Source organism: Ornithorhynchus anatinus, chromosome 4 (assembly GCF_004115215.2).
Source record: "Ornithorhynchus anatinus isolate Pmale09 chromosome 4, mOrnAna1.pri.v4, whole genome shotgun sequence".
Taxonomy (NCBI): Eukaryota; Metazoa; Chordata; class Mammalia; order Monotremata; family Ornithorhynchidae; genus Ornithorhynchus; species Ornithorhynchus anatinus.
Window position 1 is genome coordinate 54348933 of NC_041731.1, and position 24054 is coordinate 54372986.

Genomic DNA, 24054 nt, shown 5'->3' on the forward strand with positions numbered 1-24054 from the left:
TGTGGTGTGGTGGTGAGATCAACTGATCACATTTATTGAGCAATTACCATGTGCAGAGCACTGTACTAAGTGCTTGAGAGAGTATGCTATAACAGATTCATAGACATGTTTCCTATCAAAGGGCAAACATCACTAGGGACTAGAGAGTAACTCTTAGGTTTGGGGTGAATTGGCTTTACTCAGTAAATTAGGAGTCTTTGATGAGCATCTACTCTGTGCTGTATTAAGTGCTGGGGGGAGTATAATAGAGTTAGAAGACATGATCCTGTCCCCTAAGGAATTTAAAATCTAGTGGAGGGGACAGAGCCTAAAAAAAAGTATGGATATGAACAAGGAATACTTCCCAGCCTCATAGCACTTGGGAAGCACCCTGGCCTAGCAGACAGATTACTGGAAAGTTCTGATAACATCAATACCCCTTCTCTGTTTCTTTGCTGCCTCCACTTCTCTAGCCACTTTTGCCTCATGTTCGTTCAGTGCTTGACACTTGTAACTAACAAAGGTCATTTGTAAATTGTCTCCCCTTCCCTCAATACACTCTTTATCTAATTACTTTCACTGTAAGTCTATATTTGGCTCATATGTAGCTCCTTTATAGATCAATTATGAAAGTAAGCAGACTGCCTCAAAAAAATGATAAATAATTCTCAAGTGGGAATGAAAATACCAGTGACTGTCTTCCTGGAGCTAAAAAGAGTCAGTGCAACAAATTTACCTGATTTGGGCTCTGCTCAGGCCTATTCTGTATGACTTGGCAAACCTGGATCTCATGAACTATCACAGAAATGAAATACATATGTGTGTGCTTAAGGAAATTACAGCCTAATGAGGGAGTCAGATTGGAATATCAGGTGATTAGGAGGGGAAAAGGGAGGAGCCAGAGTTAGATTGGTTAGTAGCAGTGGAATGCTGCTGTAGTCTTTCTTCAACTCAGGTACACCCCAACTCAGAATAAGTAAGTAGTTCTCTTCCAATTCTAGAATGTGCTGAGGTGATTTGGGGCTCTCTGAAAGATACTGATTCAAGCGCACTCTAAAGTGGTGCCAGAAACCCAAATCTGGGGAATATGATCTGGAACCTGGCTGGACTTGTTGAGTCCATTATGTACCTGCTCTCAGGACAGATTGAAATCTGCAAGTCTCCAGTAGAAGGGCAAGTGAGGCACTGTGGGTCTAGTAACTTTCCAAGGCCTTTCTGTGTTGGACTTCAGTTTTCCATAGAAATGACCAGGCTTGTATTTAGGATTCTTTTAGGGCTGTACTTTTGCCAGTGGCTATTGAATAGAGGACTATTTGAAGGGCTAGTATAGTACTCTAATTTCTACCAAAAGAATAAGCCAAGATGTATGGGCTGGGGCCTTGAATGGGTTTTGGTGAAACACTGGCAGCTATGAACCTTACTTTACAGCCTGGAATCCCCACTTGAGACAATGACTCCCTGGTCTAGGAGAGACCACAGATTCTTAATGAGTTAAGTGATAGTTGAGTGGGTCAAAATGAAATGTTGATAATGAAATCATCTCTAGGGCTGCCAGAAACTGACTTCTGAATTCCTTGAAAATAAAATTAAGACTTCAAATGTAAATCAGTATGACTGACAGCCAGGAGTAGGTGGTGGGGAATCAATTTTACATACTCACTTTGTTCCACTAAACTCAGGAACAATGTAGCTCCATCTTGGACCATTTTCTTTTTCTAGGTAATCCAACTGGTGCCTGTCTCAGTATAGGTACCAAGTTCAAAAGCTTCTGAAAAAGGATCCCACTCTTGGAAGTAGGACTATAAGTATATAGTCAGCTGGGGACAAATGTAAATGTTTTTCACCAGTATTGTCTATGTTGAAATGAAGATATCTACTATAGATTTGATCTTTATTTTAGAGAGTAGGAGTTATATGTAGATAAGTCCTAAGAACCCCTGAATTGTAGTTATTGAGAACAGATGACTGACGAGATCACGTCATGTTAGAGGTTGTGGGTTCTAACCCCCCTCTGCCACTTGCCTGCTGTGTGACCTTGGGCAAGTCGCTTCACTTCTCTGTGCCTCAGTTCCCTCATCTATAAAATGGGGATTGAGACTGAGAGTCCCATGTGGGACAGGGACTGTGTTCAACCTGAATGCTTGGATCTACCTCAGTGCTTAGAACGGTGTGTGACACATAATAAGCACTTAAATACCATCATTATTTTATTATTATTATCAGTTAGGCAAGCAGAATATCTTGGCTGATAATATTGGAGTACTTCAAATAGATAGAATCGTACAAGGAGAGAGAGATTTATTTTCTGTCTTCAGTTTTTTATAACCGCTCAGCATAAAGCAGTGCTTCTTTGCTAGAACTTGGTTTTTATTTATTTTCTAAAACAGATAAGTGCTTAGTTCAATGCTCATCACCCAGTATGTCCTCAATAACTACCAATTATTGGCTATGTCAGAAGACATGTGAGTGTCCAAGTGGAGCAACTGACTCTTTAATATGCTTTCAAGAAGGATGATGAGATTCCTTGGCAAACTTTGAGCCCTAGACTTCAATGAATGTCAAATGGCCACCTGAGGAAAATCCTTCCTAATTTTTCCAGTGACCCATTATGTTTCCTCTATTTTGTGTGTTTTGTCATCATCATCAACATCCAATTAATGTTTACTGAATCTAATTTTGAGAGAGGTGCTATGGACATCTTAATATTGGAAAACTGGGATTTTTCCTTCCTTCTAACAATATGGTCTAGTGACCACTGTTTTTACTTGAATATTTTATCGCCCCATCTCCCTGCTACCATTCCTCTAAAAACTCCTTGAGTGAGTTGTCTACACCTGCTATCTCAAGTTTCTCTCTTTTACCCCCTCCAATTTGATTTCCATCCCTTTCATGCCACATAAACTGTCCTCTTAAAAGTCACAAATACTCTTCTTCTTGCCAAATCCAACAGCCTTTACTCCATCCTAATCTTTCTCGACCTTCCAGCTGCCTCTGATTCTGTCAACCATCCCCTTCACTTGGAAACATTATCCAATCTTGACTTTACTGACACTGTTCTCCTGTTTCTCTTCCTATCCTTCTGGCTTCATATTCTTAGTCTCTCAGTCTTTTTCTCTATCTCCCACCCTCCAACTGTGGGAGTCCCTCAAGGCTCAGTTTTAGGTCCCCTTCTATTCTTCATCTACACCCACTCCCTTGCAGACCTCGTTTGCTTCCATGGCTTCAACTACCACCTCTCTGTGGATGATTCCCAAATCTACATCTCCAGGCCTGATCTCCCTCCCTATCTGCAGCCTTGCACTTCCTCCTGCTTTCAAGGCCTCTCTACTTGGTTGTCTCAAAACACCTCAAACAACATATCCAAAACAGAATTTCTTATCTTCCTACCCAAACCCTCTCCTCCCCTTGACCTTTCCATCACTGTAGACAGCATCAACATCCTTCTGTCTCAGGCCTGTAGCCTGGGCATTATCTTTGATGCTTCTTTCAACCTAAATCTTCGATCTGTCATTGAGTTCTATAAGTTTGACCTTCACGACATTGCTAAAATCCATCCTTTTCCTCTCCATCCAAATTGCTATAGTGTTAATTCTAGCACTTGTCCTGACTTGCCTTAATTAACATACCAGCCTCCTTGCTGACCTCCCTACATCCACTCCATGCTTCACTCTGCTGCCCAGATCATTTTTCTACAAAAACATTGTTTCCCCACTCCTCAAGAATCTCCAATGATTGCCCATCCATTTCTGCAACAAACAAAAACTCTTTAACATCCTTTAAAGCACTCTATCACCTTGTCCTTCCTAACTCACCTTGCTACTCTCCTACTACGATCCAGCCCACATACTTTGTTCCTCTGCCAACCTACTCACTGTACCTCAATCTCATCTATCTCCCTGCCGACCTCTTGCCCATATCCTGCCTCTGGCCTGGAACGCCCTCCCTCTTTATATCTGACAGAACAATTACTTTTTCCACCTTCAAAGCTCTATTGAAAGCACATCTCCAAGAGGCCTTCCCTGAATAAGCCCTCATTTCCTTTTCTCCCACTCCTTTGAGTCACCCTGACTTGCTCCCTTTATTCATCTCTCCCCCTCAACTCCACAGCACTTACATACATATCCTTAATTCATGTATATTATATGTCTTGTCCTATAGACCATTAACTCGTTGTAGTCAGGGAATGTGTGTTATATTGTACTCTCCCAAGTCCTTAGTGCAGTGCTCTACATTCAGTAAACACTCAAGTACAATTGGTTTATTGATTTGTAATCTAATTTCTCCCTTTGTATAATATAGATCTTTAATCATGGCATTCACAATTAAAATGCTATTTCAGTGAAACAAATGTTCCTACAATGTAGATTGAAGTCAATTTATCAGTAACAAAATGGTTAAACTTTTGAAATGTTTCCAAGCTCCTGCTCTTAGCTAGAAAAATGTCAGAGTGAACATCACTGGGTAGACACTGTTACGCAAAATGTTCTGATAACTAGTATGAATCAATGCTTTTCTAAGAAACCAGTCTTAGCAAATATGACTAAGACGAGGTATAGGTATTAAAAGTTGACAGAACTACCTGATAAAAGATAGCTATTGTTAGTATTTCCTACATCTGCCAGTTTTATTGAAGAAAAATCAAGATGGGATCATGATTGGCAATATTATATATGTTTTAGGCATTTAAAGATTGCTCCATGCCCTAGGTAGCATCATTTTTATTCTCCCTTTTTTATGTGCCATCTTCTTGAATCCACCATCTCAAGACAATCATCCCATTTCTGATTCTGTATGCTGGCTGGTCTGTCTTCTGTCATGGCTATTCCTATCTCATCAGAAGCCTTGCTTCATTGTATCTTTAAAACATTTTTCTCACATTCCTGATACTGTATCACTGTTTTAGATCACCATGCAGTAACTGTTTCATTATTATGCTGTTGTTCCTCTCACATTTTTTACCCAGGAAGATGTGATATAATAGACATTACTACTAATAACTGACTGTATCACAGGACTTCTTTGTTGGCAATCCTGTCTAGGTGATTTAATTAAGGAATTAATAAAACTGCTTTAGAATTCAACTGTGATATCTGGGTTCCTTCAAGGATTAGCAAATGTTGAGCTATGACTGGTTTATCAGGCAAAGCCCTTCAAGAGGACCCAATAAGTGGTTGCCTTATCTTGGTGTCACCTCTATTGTCTAGGTAGTTTAAGATAAGTCACCTGCCTAGCAACAAAGGAAGGAGTGAGAGAAATGTGGGATGGGGGTATTCCACAATCCCTGCTTCTCCCTCTACTACAGTGACTCAGTTCTTCCTCTTGTCCTCAGGAGGAGTAGCAGTGGCGTGACACCTCTGGAGAGCCTCCTCCACTGCCTTTCCACCCTCCCAGAAGGATGGGAGTTGATGGTTATGGTCATAGACTCCCCACACCAGGAGGTAGGACACGGCACTGTGACACTCCTGGTTTTGTGAGACTCCCAGGGACAACTTCCTCCCCACCCTACCACCCGAGGCACTGGGATGCAGAGTTGTGAATTGCAGGGAAACTGGGTTGCCCCCATACATGTGCCATTTAGTCATATGATTGGCACATGTTCCAAATGAATCCGAGCCTGTCTGCAGGTACCAATTAGAGGACGTGGCTCATTCGTGGGCTGTAAATCAACCAGTTCAACTGGGAAGAGGATGCTCAGAGTTGCCCATGCATGCTATAACCCAATCAAATGCACCTTAAACGATTAGCAGCCCTGTCCTGTGACCATCTGACTCTCAATGTCATCTTGGTGCCATGCCCTATTTGTGTCTCAAGGGACATAAAGTCATCTTGTTTTCTTTCTGCCACTTTGTCTACCTTTGAATAATTGGACTGTGTACTAACTGTGCAGCAGGAATAGGTCTATGCTTCCAATAACGATGCATGGTTGCATGAAGCCTCACTAGCTGCAGGTTGGAATAAAACCACCATCAACTTTGTTCACTGTACCTCTTCCATAGCCAATCAGTGATTCTGTAAAGAATGTCCATTTGGGTGCTTCCAGAGCATAGTCATCGGCAGATAGGAATTTCTGTATGAGTGAATCAGAGACTTCGGCTGATGCTCTGAATACTGCACACTTCATTATATGTCAGAATTTGCTTCAGAAACAGAATGAGGCAATATTCATAGAAAGTCTGGCTTCTCCTTCTGTTTCAACTTGTCATACGAGATGGCTATTTTCATGCCCTAAGTAATAGACTTTTTTCTTTAGGGTTTCTTTTGCTTCAAACTCAGACCACCCATTTTCTTCATTTTTTTTTGTTTTTGTTTTTCCTCTCCCAGAACACCTCCTGCTCTTAGGCTTCTCAAAGAGGATATTCTAATCCAAATGAGACTTGACTGTAGTTGTATTGATTACAGGCATGAGGCTTAACTAAATCTATGGCATAACCATCAGCCCCTTGAAGGGTGGGCTTAATGGACTCTCATGAGAGTCAGAAGGACCTAGGTTCTAACCCTTGCTCTGACACTTGTCTGCTGTGTGGCCTTGGGTAAGTCACTTAGCTTCTCTGTGCCTCAGTTACCTCAACTGTAAAATGGAGACTGTAAGCCCTCTATGGGATAGGGGCTGTGTCCAACCGGATTTATGCCCATCCCAGTGATTAATATAGTGACTGGCACACAGTAAGTGCTTTAATACCACAGTTAGTATGATTTTTAAGCTATGGTGGGTTTGCTAAAAGCTGGGATACACATTTTGCTTGTGAAACCTTGATGGTGTCACAGTTGCAGCCTGATGTTGATGGGCACGATAGCCCAATTAATAGTCTGGGTATGACTTAGATATTTGGGACTCAGGTGGCTCTGGGATAATATTGTTTTTTTTTTTTTTTTAGTGGTATTTCTGCTATGAGTCAAACACTCTTCTAAGCATTTTTCTAAAGAAGTTAATCAGGTTGGACACAGTCCCTGTACCATGTTGAGGCTCACAGTCTAGGGATGGAGATGAGGTATTGAATTGAATCCCCATTTTACAGATAAGGAAACTGAAGCTCAGTGAAGTGACTTGCCCAAGGTCACACAGCAGTTAAGTGGAGGATCTGGGATTAGAACCCAGGTCCTCTGACTAGCAACCCCTGTTCTTTCCACTAAGCCATGTTCCTCCTCAACCTGAGCCACACTGTGACCAGGGTGACCTGTACCCAATTATCTGATGAGCGGTGGATTAATTTTATTCTGCTGAGGGCAGGGAACTCTAATGATGACTTTACACCATTCCACATGGCCCCACCTGCCACTTCCCAGAGAGCCAATCAGATGACCAGCCCTGGGGGAGTGGGGGAATAGTGGCAGCCTGCCACCAGAAATTCAACTAGTTGTTTGATACCTCTGGGCAAGATTATGCTCTCTCTGCTCTGAGACCTTGTGCTTCAGAATGTAATCAGCCAGAGAGTAAGTTGCAGGCTATTTTAGGCTTCCATCTTAATTTGCAGGCTCCCATCCTGTTTGCCATTCATTATGAACTCTTTCATCAAAGGTTAGATAACCTCCTCAAAGCCTTTTGGGCAAACTATATTTGCAGGCCCCAAGGCAGAAGGTTGAAGGGATAGTGTATGAAGCTGTCACATTCCACTATATCAGATTTAAACTCTGTATAGAGCACACAGATCATCGCAGCCTAGGGTCCTAACAACATTTTCTGGATAAATGTTTGGAAAATGAATAAGCTGTTGCATATGGTTCTGGATATTAGGTTCTTAATGAGAACTGGATCCTTGCTAAAAGGCATTTAATCATTGTTGCTTCAAACCAATGTGTTCTGGGCCGAGGACAGGATTCCAGCCATAACAATATGCCAGCCTTAGTGTCTCTACTATTTGAATGGTTGTCAATTGGTTCTGTTGGAAGAGATGAATAGCATTACTGAAGTCATGGGTGGGAGAACTGAGTTGTAAGGGCATGGAGATGACACTTACAAAAGTGGTGGAGGTGGGAAGCATAACCAGTTGTATTTGAGTGCTTACAGTGTGCAGAGTGCTGTACTAAACATTCAGTGATATTTTTTGAGCCTCTATATATAAGGAGAGCATTTGACCAAGCCTTCAAAGAACTCATCTAAGAGAAGTAATGTGGCCTAGTGGATAGCATATAGGCCTGAGCGTCAGAAGGACCTAATTCCAGCTCTGCCATTTTCTTGCTGTTACCTTAAGCAAATCATGTCACTTCCTTAGACCTCAGTTACCTAATTTGGAAAATGGGATTAAGACTGTAAGCCTCATGTGGAATGGGAACTGTGTCCAACCTCATTACTTTGTCTATATCCCAGCATGGAGAACAGTGCTGGGCACATAATCAGCACTTAACAAATACTGTTGATTTTTGTCTTTTTTTTTTTTAAAGAAATGATGAAGTGCCAAGAAGCCAATGGCCTGAAGTTTCCACTGGATGCAGAGAGGAATGATTAATCATAAAAGTTTTTTGAGGTGTGGGTAGTTGTGTGCAGAATGACATTTTAGAAAACTGATGCAAGTATGGACTGTAGTAGGAAAAGGTTGAAGGCAGGGAGATTATATGGCAGCTAATAGGGTATTCTAGAGGGACATACAAGTCTTGGTATGTTTCTGTACCACTTTTTCTATGCTTGCATAATTGGACCATGTTGTATCTTTCCATTAGCAAAGCTTGGCTGTATGAAGAGTGGATAGCTGCAGCTTGGAATACAACTTCTGTCAACTTTAACTGTAAATGTCCATTTGGATGCTTCCAGAGCTTAGTCATTGGCAGATAGGAGTTTTTGTGTAAGAGATCTAAAGACTCTGGCTGCTTCTCCGAGTACTGTATGCTTCAATGCATGTCAAAACTTTCTTCAGAAACAGAATGAGGTAATACTCATAGAAAGTCTGGGTTCTGTCATTGTCATATGTTAAGGCTATTTTCATGTCCTAAGTGACAGACTTTTTTTTTTCTTTAGGGTTTCTTTTACTTCAAAAGCTCTATATGGAAGGTGAAAGAATATTTCAGTCAGAATATAATGAGTGCCTGGCGCAGTGTAGTGGCATTCTGGGCAGAAGAAAGGGCAGATTGGGGGAACTCCTGCTGAGGAAAATCTGACAGGATTTATTCAGACTGGATGTAAGGGGGCGTTTATGGTATTTGTTACATGCTTATTATATGCCAGGCACTGTACTAAGCTCTGGAGTAGATATAAGATAATCAGGATGGACCCATTCCCTGTCCCACATGGGGCTCACAGTCTTAATCCCCTTTTTATAAATTAGGTAACTGAGGCAACAGAAGTTAAGTAACTTGCCCAAGGTCACACAGCAGGCAAGCAGTTGAGTGGGAGTTAGGTACACACAATTCTGACTCTTGTTTCTTGAGAAGCAGCATGACATAGTGGATAGAGCACAGGCCTGGGACTCAGAAGGTCAAGGGTTCTATTCCTGGCTTTGCTATATGTCTGCTGTGTGAGTTAGGACAAGTCACTTCTCTGGGCCTCAGTGACCTCATCTGTAAAATGGGGATTGAAACTGTGAGCCCCATGTGGGACAGGGACTGTGTCCAACCCTATTTGCTTGTAACCATCCCAGCACTTAATATAATGAAATCTCCTCACTCGCTATCATCTGAAATCATGGTGTAGTCATAGAGCACAGGTTTGAAATCTCCTCACTCGCTATCATCTGAAATCATGGTGTAGTCATAGAGCACAGGTTTGGGAGTCAGAATGTCATGGGTTCTAATCTCAGTTCCACAACTTGTCTGCTGTGTGGCCTTGGGCAAGTTACTTAACTTCTCTGTAACCTCATCTGTAAAATGGGGATTAAGACAATGAGCCCCATGCGGAACAGGGACTGTGTCCAACCCAATTTATTTGTATCCACCTCAGCACTTAATACAGTGCCTGGCACATAGTAAGTGCTTAACAAATACCATTGTTATTATTACAAGCAAATTGGCTTGGACAGTCCCTGTCCCTCTTGAGCCTGTTTCAATCCCCATTTTACAGATGGGGGTACCTGAGGCCCAGTGAAGTGACTTGCCCAAGGCCACACAGCAGACATGTAGTGGAACTGAGATTAGAATTCATGACCTTCTGACTCCCAGGCCGATGCTCTATCCACTTCACCATGTGCCTAGGATTTAGATAAGCAGGATGAACAAGTAGGACACATTTTCATGCTGCAGGGTTTCTAGAAGCACATTTCAGTGAATAACATTTAAATCTGTTTGGCGATGTCTGCTCCTCTACATTAGATGCTAAACACTATTTCAGAGGGAATGGCAGTGACATTAGGCCATAGTAATCCCTCCCCCCCATCCCACTGCTTTTTTCTCAGGTTTCCCTAACACCTTTCTTTGTTTTCTTCTGAATCACAATCTCCCAGAACTGCTAGGAACCTCTAGGAAAGAAAATAAACAACCTAGGATAGTTTGGGGGCTTTTTTATTTGTTTTTTTCTCCCCATTTTGTGTGTTTAAAATTAATCTCTCCCTGGTGAATAATTGATGACAATTATTATGGTATTTAAGCACTACATGCCAGGCACTGTCTTAAGTGTTGGGGTAGATACAAGATGACTGGATTGGGCACAGTCCCTGTCCCACATAGGACCCACAATTTTAGGAAATGGGATACTCAAATGTTACTGTTGCTGCTGTACTTGTTGACTTGCATCCCAACTTCTCCCTCTGACCATCTCCTCTCAATTTTTTTTAAATGGTATTTGTTAAGCATTTATGATTTCAGACACTTCTAAGCACTGGGGTAGATACAAGGTAATTAGGTTGGACACAGTCCCTGCCCCACATATTCAATTTATGACTAAATCTTGTCAGTTCCACCTTCACACCACCCTCAACATCCGCCCTTTCCTCTCCATCCAAACCACTATGATGTTAATTCAACCATCTATACTGTAACAGTCTCCTTGCTGACCTTTCTGCCTCTTGTCTCTCCCCACTCTAGTCCATAGTTCATTCTGCTGTCTGGATCGTTTTTCTACAAAAAACATTCAGGCCATGTTTCCCCACTTCTCAAACTCCAGTGGTTGCCCAACCACCTCCTCATCAAACACACTCCTCACCATTGGCTCTAAAGCACTCAACCTTAACCCCAACTATTTCAACTCTCTACTCTCCTACTCCAGCCCACTTGCACACTTATTTAATGCTAACCTTCTCACTGTACCTCATAGCTCCATCTCATCTATCTTGCCGCTGACCTCTCGCCCATGTTCTGCTTCTGACCTGAACACCCTCCCACCTCGTATCCGGCAGACAATTTCTCACCTCCGTTTCAAATCTTTACTGAAGGCACATCTCCAAGAGGTTTTTCCTGACTAAGCCCTCCTTTCCTCTTCTCCCACTCCCTTCTGTGTTGCCTTGACTTGCTCCATTTATTTATCCATCTTTCCAGCACCATTGCACTTAGGTACTTATCTAAAATTTATATTAATGTCTTTCTCCCCCTCTAGTCTGTAAGCTCATTGTGGGCAGGGGATTGGTCTGTTGTACTCTCCCAAGAGCTTAGTACAGTGCAGTAAAGTAAGCACTCAGGAAATATGATTGAATGATGCCCCACTTAAAGGCCTGCTAGTGGGTGGAACTGAGAAGCAACGTGGCCTAATAATAATAATAATATTGGTATTTGTTAAGCACTTACTATGTGCCAAGCACTATTCTAAGCACCGGGGGAGATACAAGGTAATCAGGTTGTCCCAGGTGGGGCTCACAGTCTTAATCCCCATCTTACAGATGAGGTGACTGAGACACAGAGAAGTTAAGTGGCTTGCCCAAGGTCACACAGCTGACAAGTGGCAGAGCTGGGATTAGAACCCACGATCTCTGACTCCCAAGCCCATGCTCTTTGCACTGAGCCAAGCTGCTAGTGGATAAAGGCCAAACCTGGGAGTTGGAAGGACCTGGGTTTTAATTCTGGCTCTGCCACTTGTCTGCTGTGTGACCTTGGGCAAGTCACTTAACTTTTTGGGAATTTAGTTACTTCATCTGTAAAAGGGGGATTAAGACCGGGATCCCCATATGGGGCATGGAATGTGTCCAAGCTGACTAGCTTGTGTATACCTCAATGTTTAGAACAGTGCTCAGCACAGAGTCAGTACTTAAATAGTATTTTAAAAACCAAAAATGAGCAGGCAGGGCAGAGAGTTCCAGCTCTGGATCACAATGGAAAGAATATCAGCTGCTGTTTGCTCCCCTGCTTCTGAACAACTCCAGGATTACTGCAACGCTTGGCAAAGCTGCCCAAACTGCCTTTAATAATGCTCCTTTTCAGATTTGTTCTCCCACTGAATAGGTGTTTCAAATGACTTTTTCACAGAGATTTTTTAAAAATTGATTTCAATTTTGTGGTTTCCTACTTGAAGTCTGAATTGTTCGCCACACTTCCATGTGATTTCTTCAGTTCTTTGGTGTTTGGAAGCTGAATAACACCCAAATTTGTGTCATCTGCAAGGTTCATTAGCATATTTTATTGATATTCTGCTCTTTCATTATGATCATATCTAAGTCATTCCCCCCGCCCCCACCAAAGAAAAAGAAATTGAAGATCTGGGATGTAAAAGTAATATAGAAATCACAAGCAGAAAATCCTTCTGGGATATTATTCCCCCAGTTTGGAAAGTGTTAGACCTATTTTTTAAAAATGATTCCCTATCATGAAAAAGCCACATGTAACTGCATTAGTATGAGTTCTCTGAAATATAGTTTTTCTTTATTAACTAATGCTTTCTTTTTTGTATTAATCCTGGTTTACCATGCTCCACAGTGACCCATCAGATATATGTGTGAAGTGCTAAGAAAGATGGTTAAAAAGGTTTGAGAACATTCAAAATACAAAGGCTCCTCAATCCTTTGCAGAGGAAAGTTTCGGTTGGGATTTACAGAAAGCCAGACTCTCAGCTAATACATAATGACAAACCTCTACTTGTACCATTTTCTAGGCCAATGTTTACTCTTTAGGAAAAAACATAACAATTAAAAACATGTTCTTTTTTCTCCTCCACTGAATTAAGGGTCTATTTCCACCTGGGAGAGCAACTGAAAGAGGCTCATTTGCATCATCCTTTCATGGGGCTTCAGTGTTTTTTTTTCCTCTCCCTAATTGAATGCGTTATTTCCCATTGCCATGGCAATTATTCCAGTGCCTCATTCAGTCTCAGATACCATCTTACCTACATCTGTTTCATTAGTATTAGAAACTGAATCTGCTGACAAGATCTCAGAATCATCCTATAGTCAGGCAAGTTCTCCTATATAATATTGTAATCACCATCAATAATATTTGCGAAACTATGTTAAAAGCAGCATAGTAGGTATCTGGGGAACATGCAAAATAAGAAGTGGGTCTCTAACGGGTAGATGATGAGACCAAAATTGATAAATTTCCTATGATTAAGAATATAAGTAAACAAGAATGAAATCCTTCCTGTGCATTTGTGGGTCCTTGTCTTTCCAAAGTAGACTATCAGAAAATTAATTAACCCTATGGCAGCTGCCAGCAGTCAATAGTATTTACTTACTATTACATTTATTTGTGTAGAGCACTGTATTCAATCGTATTTATTGAGTGCTTACTAATAATGGTATTTGTGAAGCACTTACTATGTGCAGAGCACTTTTCTAAGCGCTGGGGTAGATACAGGGTAACCAGGTTCCCACGTGAGGCTCACAGTTAATCCCCATTTTACAGATGGGGTAACTGAGGCACAGAGAAGTTAAGTGACTTGCCCACAGTCACACAGCTGACAAGTGGCAGAGCAGGATTCGAACCCATGACCTCCGACTCCCAAGCCTGGGCTCTTTCCACTGAGCCACGCTGCTTCTCTGTGTGCAGAGCACTGTACAAGTGCCTAGTTTAGTGCTCTGCATACTGTAAGTGTAATAGAGAATTAATAGACCCAATCCCTGCTTTCAAGGACTTCAGGATCCAGTGGAAGATTCAGGCCCTAAAATAAGTTACAGGCAGAAGGAAACAGCACCCATTTTTCAAAACCAAATACAGACAACTTAGATTCTAATGACCATTTATTGAAGTTAGTGAAGTGGGTTTTTGCTACATCTTCTCATACTCCCTACAACAACTGTATTCTCACACCAATATATTATATGTCACAACAAACATACAGCTCAGGGAAATATGTCTGCACTGAGCAGAAAAAGTCAGAATGTGGGAACATCAAACAGGAAGCTGGACTTCTTAAAGAGGAGTATTCCTCCTCATCACTATCAGCAGTACTGACTCAGTGTCTACTGCTGTGTGAAGAGGATATAAGAAATGAGATGACTCCTGTCCTCCACAGGGTTTGCAGTACAAAGTGAAACATAAAATATAAATTGATGTCTATATTAAGTACTTGAGCCCCTCCTGTAGGCAGAACACTGTCCTAAACACCTGGGTAAGTACAGTGGAGTTAGAAGACATGATCTCTGCCCTCAAGGAGTTTATAATTCTAATTGAAAAAAAAGGGAGCCTATAAGGCACTATTTCCTTGGACCACTGTGAATAGGGTGATTTGGAAAATTGGGGGTTGGATTTTTATTTCTTTGTTTTGAAATGTGTAAAGTGTATGTTTTCTCTTGCTCTTCACCTGGGCTCTGTTAAACTCCTTCCCATTAAGTGTAAATAGCAGTAGAGAAAGCTTCTCTTAGAAATAACCCTTAACTATGGAGACTAATTGTCCCATGAGGTAAGAAGCTATGGTGAAACACAAACCTAGGCTGCCTCTTGGAAATCCAAACTGGTTTATTAGCAATCTTGTTTGACCTACAACAAGAACACGTGTCCTGTCAGGGATAACTCACTTGTGAGGAAGCTCCATCTCCAAACCAGACTGAATTAATGCCACATAGGATTAAGATGATTAATCATTGATATTTAATGAGCTCCTACAATGTACTAAGTAACTGTTTTGCATGCAATAAGTGTTTAATAATAATTTTTTTTTTTGTTAAGCACTTACTATATGCCAAGCACTGTTCTAAACACTGCAAGGTTAACAGGTTGCCCCATGTGGGGCTCACAGTCTTAATCTCCATTTTATATATGAGGTGAGGCATAGAGAAGTTGTGACTTGGCCAAAGTCACGCAGCTGACAAGTGGCAGAGCCAGTATTAGAACCCATGACCTCTGACTCCCAAGCCTGTGCTCTTTTCACTAAGCCATGCAAATTCCATGGATTGAGAGAGGTCAGTAGAGCTAGAAGACATGATACATGATTTTAGCCTTGAATAATATTCACTGAGCAGTTACAGGGTGCAGAGCTATGTACTAAGTGCTTGGAAGAGTACAGTGTAACAGAATTGGTAGACGTGTTCCCTAACCACAGTGAGCTTACAGTCTAGCCAGGGAGACCGATCCTAAATTTACTGACCAAACTTGGATTTGTACCCATAAAGACCTTGATATTCTGCCCATTCCAAAACCACTGAAGTGTATAACCCCTATACTGCCCCTTTCCCCACATCAGTAATTTATTTTATTTTCTGTCTCCCCCTCTAGACTGTGAAATTCTTGTGAGCAGGGGATATGCCTACCAACTCTACTGTGTTGTTCTCTCTCAAGTACCTAATAATCCATCAGTCAATGGTATTTGAGTGTTTACTCTGTGCAGAGCACTGTACAAGCACTTAGGAAAGTACAATACCGAAGATCTGGTAGACACAGTCCGTGCCCACAAGGAGTTTACAGCCTGAAAGGACTTATTGTATGCCTTATATAGTGTTCTGCACAAAGAAAGCACTCAATAAATATCATTGATAACGATTCAGATAGTTGAAACAAATTTTCCCCAAATAATTCTTGAAATATCAGATGTCCTACTAGAAAAAATAAGACCCCGGACAAGGTAGCAGGAGGGCATCAAGCCGCTGAGCTAACATTTCTGTTGAATACCTCTGTAATTACTATATGGGCTCCTTCTTTAGTCATCTGGATTCAATTCTCTAAATCATGTTCTAGTATCTGTCTGGTGACCTGGGGAGTAAGCCACATTTTGTGTTCTTCCAGAGAGGTAAAGAACAACAGTTTGACCCTGTCTCCCAATATCACCCATTCCCAGAATCCTCTCGGGAGTCCCTATTCAGGAATCTGACTTCCCATCAAATGGCCCAAACTACTGGTTCTGGCAATCTGGTAGTGATACTGCTGTTTGTAATTGCCTTTATTTTACAGGGGTTAGGAATTAATCTGTGCTATGTGACCTATGTCAAATTCTCAAGAGAACTGAGGAAATCCAGGCCTAGGTTAAAATAATGAGGTATTGTCTTTTTGACCACTCAGGTGGTCAATCTCAGTGATTATGGAACCACTGCAGACTGCTCGTGGTTCCATGATTAAGCTCTTTTTTCCTGATTCTCCCTTCTGCATCATCTTTGGTATTAATGGTATTTGTTGATCACTTCTGTGAGCAGAGCACTGTACTATGCTTGAGAGTGTCCAATATAACTCAGCTGGTAGACACATTGCCCACAGTGAGCTTAGGTGCACTGGAACTGTATCTACCCCAGTGCTTAGAACAGTGTTCTGCACATAGTAAGCGTTTAACAAATACCAACATTATTATTATTAGTTGGCAGTTGGGTGAGAAGCCAAGTTTCAGGTAGTCTAAGTGTGTGTTGGCTAGTTTTGATATGCTTGTTATGTGTCTGGATCAGTCTCTGTCCTTCCTTACTATCGTGCCCTTCTTGCTTATCCTCCCTTCACGCCAAACAAAGGAAGTCAAAGCTTAGAGTTGGCAAGTCTACTTGGAAAACATATTCAGGAGCTCAATCTTACTCTGCCCCATGACTAGTGATAATAATGATTGTGGAAATTTTGACCACTTACTATGTGCCAGGCACTGTACTAAGCAGTGGGTAGATACAAGATAATCAGGTTCCACATGGGGTGCACAGTCTAAATAGGAGGGAGAATGGGTGTTGAATCCCCATTTTGCAGATGAGGGAACTGAGGCAAAAAGAAGTTAGGTGACTTGCCCAAGGTCACACAGCAGGTATGTGGTGGAGTTGGGATTTGAACCCAGATCCCCTGACTCCCAGGTCAGTGCTTTTTTCCACTAGGTCACACTATGTCCCTTTATGTTCAAGTCATATAGATAAGGGTGGTCATACACAGCGTTGGGAAAGATAGTGAGGGGTGGGAGAAAGTTTGATTACCTCATATGAAGATATGGGGGGCCCTATTGGTGATGGGAAAGATTATCAATTTTCTATACCTCCAGTCCATAATCAGAAACCCTCACGGGCTTGGTCCAGGGGAACATTCCATTCCCGACTCGAGCAACCATTTTCTCCCTGCATCGCTTTCAGTTTTTCACTTACTCATCCACATTCTCATTTTTTTCATTCTCTATTATTTTGTGCCTGTCTCCCCTTTTAGTCCCTCAGTTTGTTGAGGACAGGGGCTATATCCTTTAACTCCACTGTACTCCCCCAAATACTTTAATACAGTGCTCTGTACGTAGTACTCAGTAAATATTATTAATTTCAGGTGAAGTTAGCTCTAATACTCACCTATCAGACAATTGCTAATCTTTAGGTGAATAGCAGCACCACTAGCTATAAATGGAGAAAGGGTGAACAAAACTTTTTAAGATATTTTAGGATGCTTAAATGTGAAAGCATTTGAGCAAGTCATTATGTATAAAATGAGCTAAAATTTGAGATTATTGTACATTACAATTGAATAAAAATCCTCAAAGGGGAATAAAAACAAATTATGGATTTTCTGCCAGTTCCACTAGTATAAATCTCTCAGCTTCTCCTGAGACAAATTCATGTAATATCATTTTACAGTAACTCTACATTTTCCTGACATTGAACAGTTGGCAAAGGATGTGAGGTAATGTCACTTACTTTCATGAAACCTTTTTTTCCCAGCTACCATTATATCATGAAGTGGTTGAAATTTTACTGTGGTCATTCAGGACCTCTTCCCCAGTTAACTCACAATATCCACACTTATGTTTTCTTCTATTTCTATGTCATCACTTGTGTGCACATGTCCTTTTATTCATATATTTATCTTTACATGAAATGATTCAGCTTTTATTTCTTGCTTTATTCTTGTTCTTCCCCTTGTTTTCACAGTGTAAATATTTTTGTTTGTCTCTTCTACTACTTCTCCCTGTTCCATTGCATCTTGTGATAATCTTGGTCCCCCATTGGTCCCCCATTTCCATTCTTTTCTAATCATTCACTCAATGGTATTTATTGAGTGCTTGCCTTATTTGAGCACTGTAGTAAGCACTTGGGAGAGTACAATACAAAAGAGTCAGAAGTGTTCCCTGCCCAAGGTGATCTTACAGTTATTGTTCTTCCTCTTATTTTCACTATATGTAAATACTTCTGTCGGACTCCTTCATCACTTCTCCCTACATCACTGCAACTTCTTCTTGGTCTTCCATTCCCATTCCTTTCTAATCAATCACTCAGTGGTATTTGAGTGCTTACTATACACAGAGCAGTGTACTAAGCACTTGGGAGAGTACAATACAATAGAGTTGGTAATGATGATGATGTTGGTATTTGTTAAGCGCTTACTATGTGCCGAGCACTGTTCTAAGCGCTGGGGTAGACACGGGAATCAGGTTGTCCCACGTGGGGCTCACAGTCTTCATCCCCATTTTCCAGATGAGGTAACTGAGGTAACTGAGGTCCAGAGAAGTGAAGTGACTTGCCCAAACTCACACAGCTGACAGGTGGCCAAGCCGGGTTTCGAACCCATGACCTCTGACTCCAAAGCCCGTGCTCTTTCCACTGAGCCATGCTGCTTCTCTAGTTGGTAGACATGTTTCCTTCCCACAGGGAGCTTGCGGTTCAGGGAACTGAATGGATGCATTTCTTCTTATTAAGAAAACACAAGGCTCTGCTTTATCAAATGTCTTCAGAACCCAACCTCCACTTCCTGAAGGGAACCCACAAAACCAAATAAAAAAGGAATGGAAAGAAGGATATTTTTATTCGATTTCTCAGGCACAGTGCTTGATTTCTATTAGGTTCCCCCAATATCGATTATAGATCTAGAATGGGGGGATATGTTTATTTTCATGGGTGGGGAGGCATGAAAACATATAATGTTTTTAATCAAAAATAAAAGCTTAGTTTGTAGGGGCTTTTAAAAACTCAAGGTTTTTATTTTTTTCCAACTTTTGGAAAATTTTCCAACTCACTATACTTTTGTGGCTCTACTCTGGTTTCTGTAAGTCTGAAAGACCAGCTTCCTCTTTGACCACTTTTTGGAACAATTCAAATATGAAATAGTATTTTCTTTTTGCCCCATGGGTTCTCAGTTGCCTAAGTTAGTCTTTTCTTCCAGCAAGCATCCACCTAGGTACATGAACCCTAATCATTAGGATGCTTTTAAGAGGTAGAACCTAAAGGGTTCATGTGAATTACTTTTGAGTAATGAAAATAGGTCATGATCATGGCACTAGTCCACTCTAACTGGAAGTGGACAAAAAAGTATTGGGTTTTGGGTTTTTTTTTTTTACCATTTGCTTTTCTGATTGCAGATCAGCAAGTTTGCTTTTTGGGCTCTAAAGCAGGGCCTATTTTCACTCTTAGAAAAGAGAGGTGCACTGTAGCTGAGTGGAGGCCTGGGAGTCAGTAGTTACTGGTCTCTAATTCCAGTTCTGCCACTTGTCTGCTATGTGACTTTAGGCAAGTCATTTAATTTCTCCAAGCCACTGAGGCCTGTAAAACAGGGATTAAGACTGTAAACCCCATGTGAGTCATGGACATGTTCAGTCTGATTAGTTTGTACCTACCCCAATGCTTAGTATGTTACTGACATATAGTAAATGCTTAATAAATACCATTTTAAAAAAATGCTAGAATTCACTTGATGTTGTTGCCAATTTCAAAGCCTAGCACCAGTACCTGGCTTTAAAAGATCTGACTGAGACTTTTGAAATAACCAGTCACTTTCTCTTCCCGAGTCATAATTTGAGCATGAAGACTTTGATTCCCAGAATGCTGACCTTTAATGCCAAGATTTCTAAAGTGTCTGACATTTGGCTCACAATGAGGTTCAAACTTTAAAATGACGAAAGTGGCCGCAAATGAGTATTGGGTAAAAAGGTTTTTACCTTAATAGGCTTTAATGAATGCAAAGATATGCAAATCTATTAGGCAAATGAATCCAGATGAGGCAAATTAGAATAAATTAAAATATTGCTCAACAATGTAATTAACCTTTCAGAACTGCAGTGGAAACGCAGTAATAGCAGACTGTGCTTGTATTACCTTGATAAAATATTGTCTATACAAAGACTTTGCTTAGAAAATACCATTGCTAATTTTTCCTGTGTAATTTCTGATCTCATTACCTCACACCAGAGACATTTAGTTTATAGCTTGAAATATGGAGGATAAACTCACTTCCTGGCTGTTCTGGACTTCCTACCCTAGTCTGACATTAAAAGGGAAAGAAAACCATAATTAAGACTAATCTAGAGGTTCCATATAGGATAGAACTCTGGAAGTGAAAACACGTGCTTGGGGTTTAAGAATAGGTTTGACTTTGGGGGTTTCTTCCAGGGGTTACACCCAAACAGCATAACTCTTCACTGGAGGGTGGGAGGAGAGTGGGGAGAAAGTTTTAACATCCAAAACAAGAATTACGAAGGACTTCTTTACAACCCTGTAGACTGTAACCTCCACGTTTGCAGGAACCAAATCTACCAACTTCATTGTACTTTCCCAAGAGCTAGTACAGTGCTCTGAGCATAGTAAGGCACTCATACCTCTGATTTATTGATGGTGGGTGGTAAGTTTATCGCAGGAAATTGTGCAGCTGAAAATATCAGCAGGTTCATGAGGTTTTCAATACACTAACAGATGACGTCATTGATCCCTTTGTTCATGTCCATTCCCTGCCCCCAGCCCCACAGCATTTATATACATATCTGTAATTTTTATATTAATGTCTGTTGCTCCCCTCTAGACTGTAAATTCATTGTGGGAAGGGAATGTGTCTTTCTATTGTTGTATAATCCTCTCCCAAGTGCTTAGTCCAGTGCTCTGACCACAGTAAGCACTCAAGCACATTTGAATGAATGAAAACCAGAGTCAGGGATGTTAAATGACAAATTTCTAAACATTACGATGGCAAGAAGGTGACCATTCCATGTTTCCTCTAAGCATCGTGTTGCTCTGGCACCGAAGTTCGGGTTGGATGGACCATTACATGGCTTAGTGGAAAGAGCACGGGCTTGGGAGTCAGAGGTTATGAGTTCTAATTCTGGCTCCACCATGTGTCAGCTGTGTGACTTTGGGCATGTCACTTAACTTCTCTGTCCCTCAGTTACCTCATCTGTAAAATCGGGATTACGACTGTGAGCTCTTCGTGGGACAACCTGATTAACTTGTATGTACTCCAGTGCTTAGAACAGTGCTTAGCACATAGTAAGCACTTAAATGCCATCATTACTATTATTATTCATTGAGTTTTTTTCTCTTCTGTGCTTTAGTCATTCTTTATCAGGAAATGACTGAAACCCCTGGACTGCTTGGATAAGGCTATCTGGAAGATCTCTCTTCTCTCGCTTTCCATGACAAATACAATTCTTGAACAAAAATGGCTGCTGGATCATATAGCAGAGAAAATAAGTCTTCTATCTTTCCAAGATGGTACCAGGTAATTCTCTGTTAGTTCCGTTAGGATCAGTAGAGTCTTCAAAATACAAAGAAACCGAAGGAATTTTCCACAATTACAAACGTTCGTAATCACTTCCAAAAGCAAAATAACAGTTTTCATTTAGATACCTTTCCCTTTAGCCAGATGATTGAAGAAGCAGGTTGTTCAGCCAGGCTATTTAACAGTAAAAATGATAATAGTGGTAATGCTTGCAGTGTGAACTATCCTAAGCACTGGGCTATAGACAAGATAATCAAGTCAAACCCAGCCCCCGTCCTACATGGGGCTTACAGTCTGAGTAGGAGGGAGAACAGGTATTGAATCCTCATTTCACAGATGAGAAAAGTGAGACGCAGAGAAATTAGGGCACCGAGGCAAAGTTCTGAATGCGAATCAGAACACAAATCCTCCGACCTCTGGGTCTGAGTTCTTTTCACCACGTCAAGCTGCTTCTAATTTATATTGTCCATCTCCACTACCTCATTGAGAAGCAGCGTGGCGCAGTGGAAAGAGCACGGGCTTTGGAGTCAGGGCTCATGAGTTCGAATCCCAGCTCTGCCACTTGTCGGCTGTGTGACTGTGGGCGAGTCACTTCACTTCTCTGTGCCTCAGTTCCCTCATCTGGAAAATGGGGATTAAGACTGTGAGCCCCACGTGGGATAACCTGATTCCCCTATGTCTACCCCAGCGCTTAGAACAGTGCTCGGCACAAAGCGCTTAACAAATACCAACATTATTATTATTATTATTTAACTAGATAATTTCCCATATTTCTACAATGCTTTACCATTATAAACATGGTCACCCACAAGACCTAGGCCAGGAATGTTGATGAGTAGATCCCCATGGATAATGAGTAATGATGAAATTGCAATGATTAACAGAAGATCATGTCAATAAATACCACTCATCAATTCAGTTATTTAACATGCACCCTCTTACCCTGAATCTTCTATTACCATGGAGGATGTAGCCAGAATCTAATTTAACTAATTATTGGAAGCAGCCTGGAAAGAGCACAAGCCTGGGAGTCAGAAGACCTGTGTTCTAACCCCAGCACTGCTATGTGTCTGCTGTATGACCTTGGGCAAATCACTTCATTTCTCTGTGCCTCTTACCTCATCATCTGGAGAACGGGGATTAAAACTGAGTCCATGTGGGACATGGACTGTAAGGAACCTGGTTAGCTAGTATCTACACCAGTGCTTAGTACACTGCGTAACACATAATAAGTACTTCACAATACCTTAATAAATGGAAAAATCATACTTTCCCAACTTCCAGCTCAACAAGGTTAACTTTCTAAAAAGAGAGTACTGATTCATCAAATAAATAGCATTTACTGAGCACTTACTGTGTGCAAAGTACTACTGGACTTGGTATGGCGTTAGCATTCCCTGTACCAGCTGAACAATTAAATTAGCACATTATTTGATCTGGAATTTAGAGCCCTGAACAGGGCAGCAGGATGCAGGACAACTAGGTTCATTCTGCATTTTCAATGACAGTGTTTTCAGAAGCCCTTATGAAAATTCCTTCCACTTTCTGGGCCTCGCCTCAGTTTCCTCAGCTGTTAAATCAGACAGTGCTTCCTACCAAAGCTGTGAAGATGAATGCTCTCTCTATGACGATGAATGCTCTCTAGTGTACTCTCCAAAGTGCTTAATACAGTGCTCCACACACAGTAAGAGCTCAATGATGTTCTCTGACTGAGTGAATGACATCTCCAAGTGGCTACAAGGTCCCATAAAAGTGTTATGTACCACAGATGCACTAATTAACTGAGGATTGACAAAAATAATCCCCAGATTACCCCCCCACACCAAGACATCCCGACCTCCTCAAACCTCTAGAATGTAAGATCGTTGTGGGTAGGGAGTATGTCTTATATTGTACTCTTCCAAACTTTCAGTACAGTGCTCTGCACACAGTAAGCACTAAGTAAATATGAATGACTGCCTGACATTCCATCATCCCTTCCATTACATCTTAACAAATACTACATCTGAATTTCATCTTTGTCCCCTTACTGTCCCAACCTGTTAATAAGGAAGAAAATACCAAAGTGCCTGGAAGAAGGATGTTGACCAAAGAGAAGAGGTGAGCCAATGGAGTGATGGGCTTTCTGCTCTAGTAACCCTCTTGGACAGAATCGTTGGCTTATTTGTCTTTTGAGATGTACCCTTGTTGATGCCATGAGAAAATACCAAAAATAAAACTTTCCAGGCCTACAGATATACAATACTGCCAATCTGTGTTTTCAGTAACAAAGTCACTCATAGAAAAGTTCATTTAATAAGTTTAGCTCCCAGGGGTTCAGAATATAGAGGCATTAAATATTTTTATGGCATTTAAATGCTTACTGCGTGTCAAGCACCGTTCTAGGTATGGCGATAGCTTCAAGTTTATCAAGTTGGACACAGTCCTTGTCCCACATGA

The 24054-nt window shown here is 41.2% G+C and overlaps 1 long non-coding RNA gene across 2 annotated transcripts; it reads left to right on the plus strand.

The window, feature by feature from the left end:
- Positions 1–882: 882 nt before the first annotated feature.
- Positions 883–23852, plus strand: LOC114811065. Of its 2 annotated transcripts, none has more exons than XR_003758757.1 (3): positions 883–955; positions 21449–21615; positions 23666–23852. It is a non-coding gene; the product is annotated as an uncharacterized LOC114811065 (long non-coding RNA). The 2 variants fall into 2 exon arrangements; XR_003758758.1 differs by lacking the exon at positions 883–955 and adding an exon at positions 5349–5417.
- Positions 23853–24054: the final 202 nt, after the last annotated feature.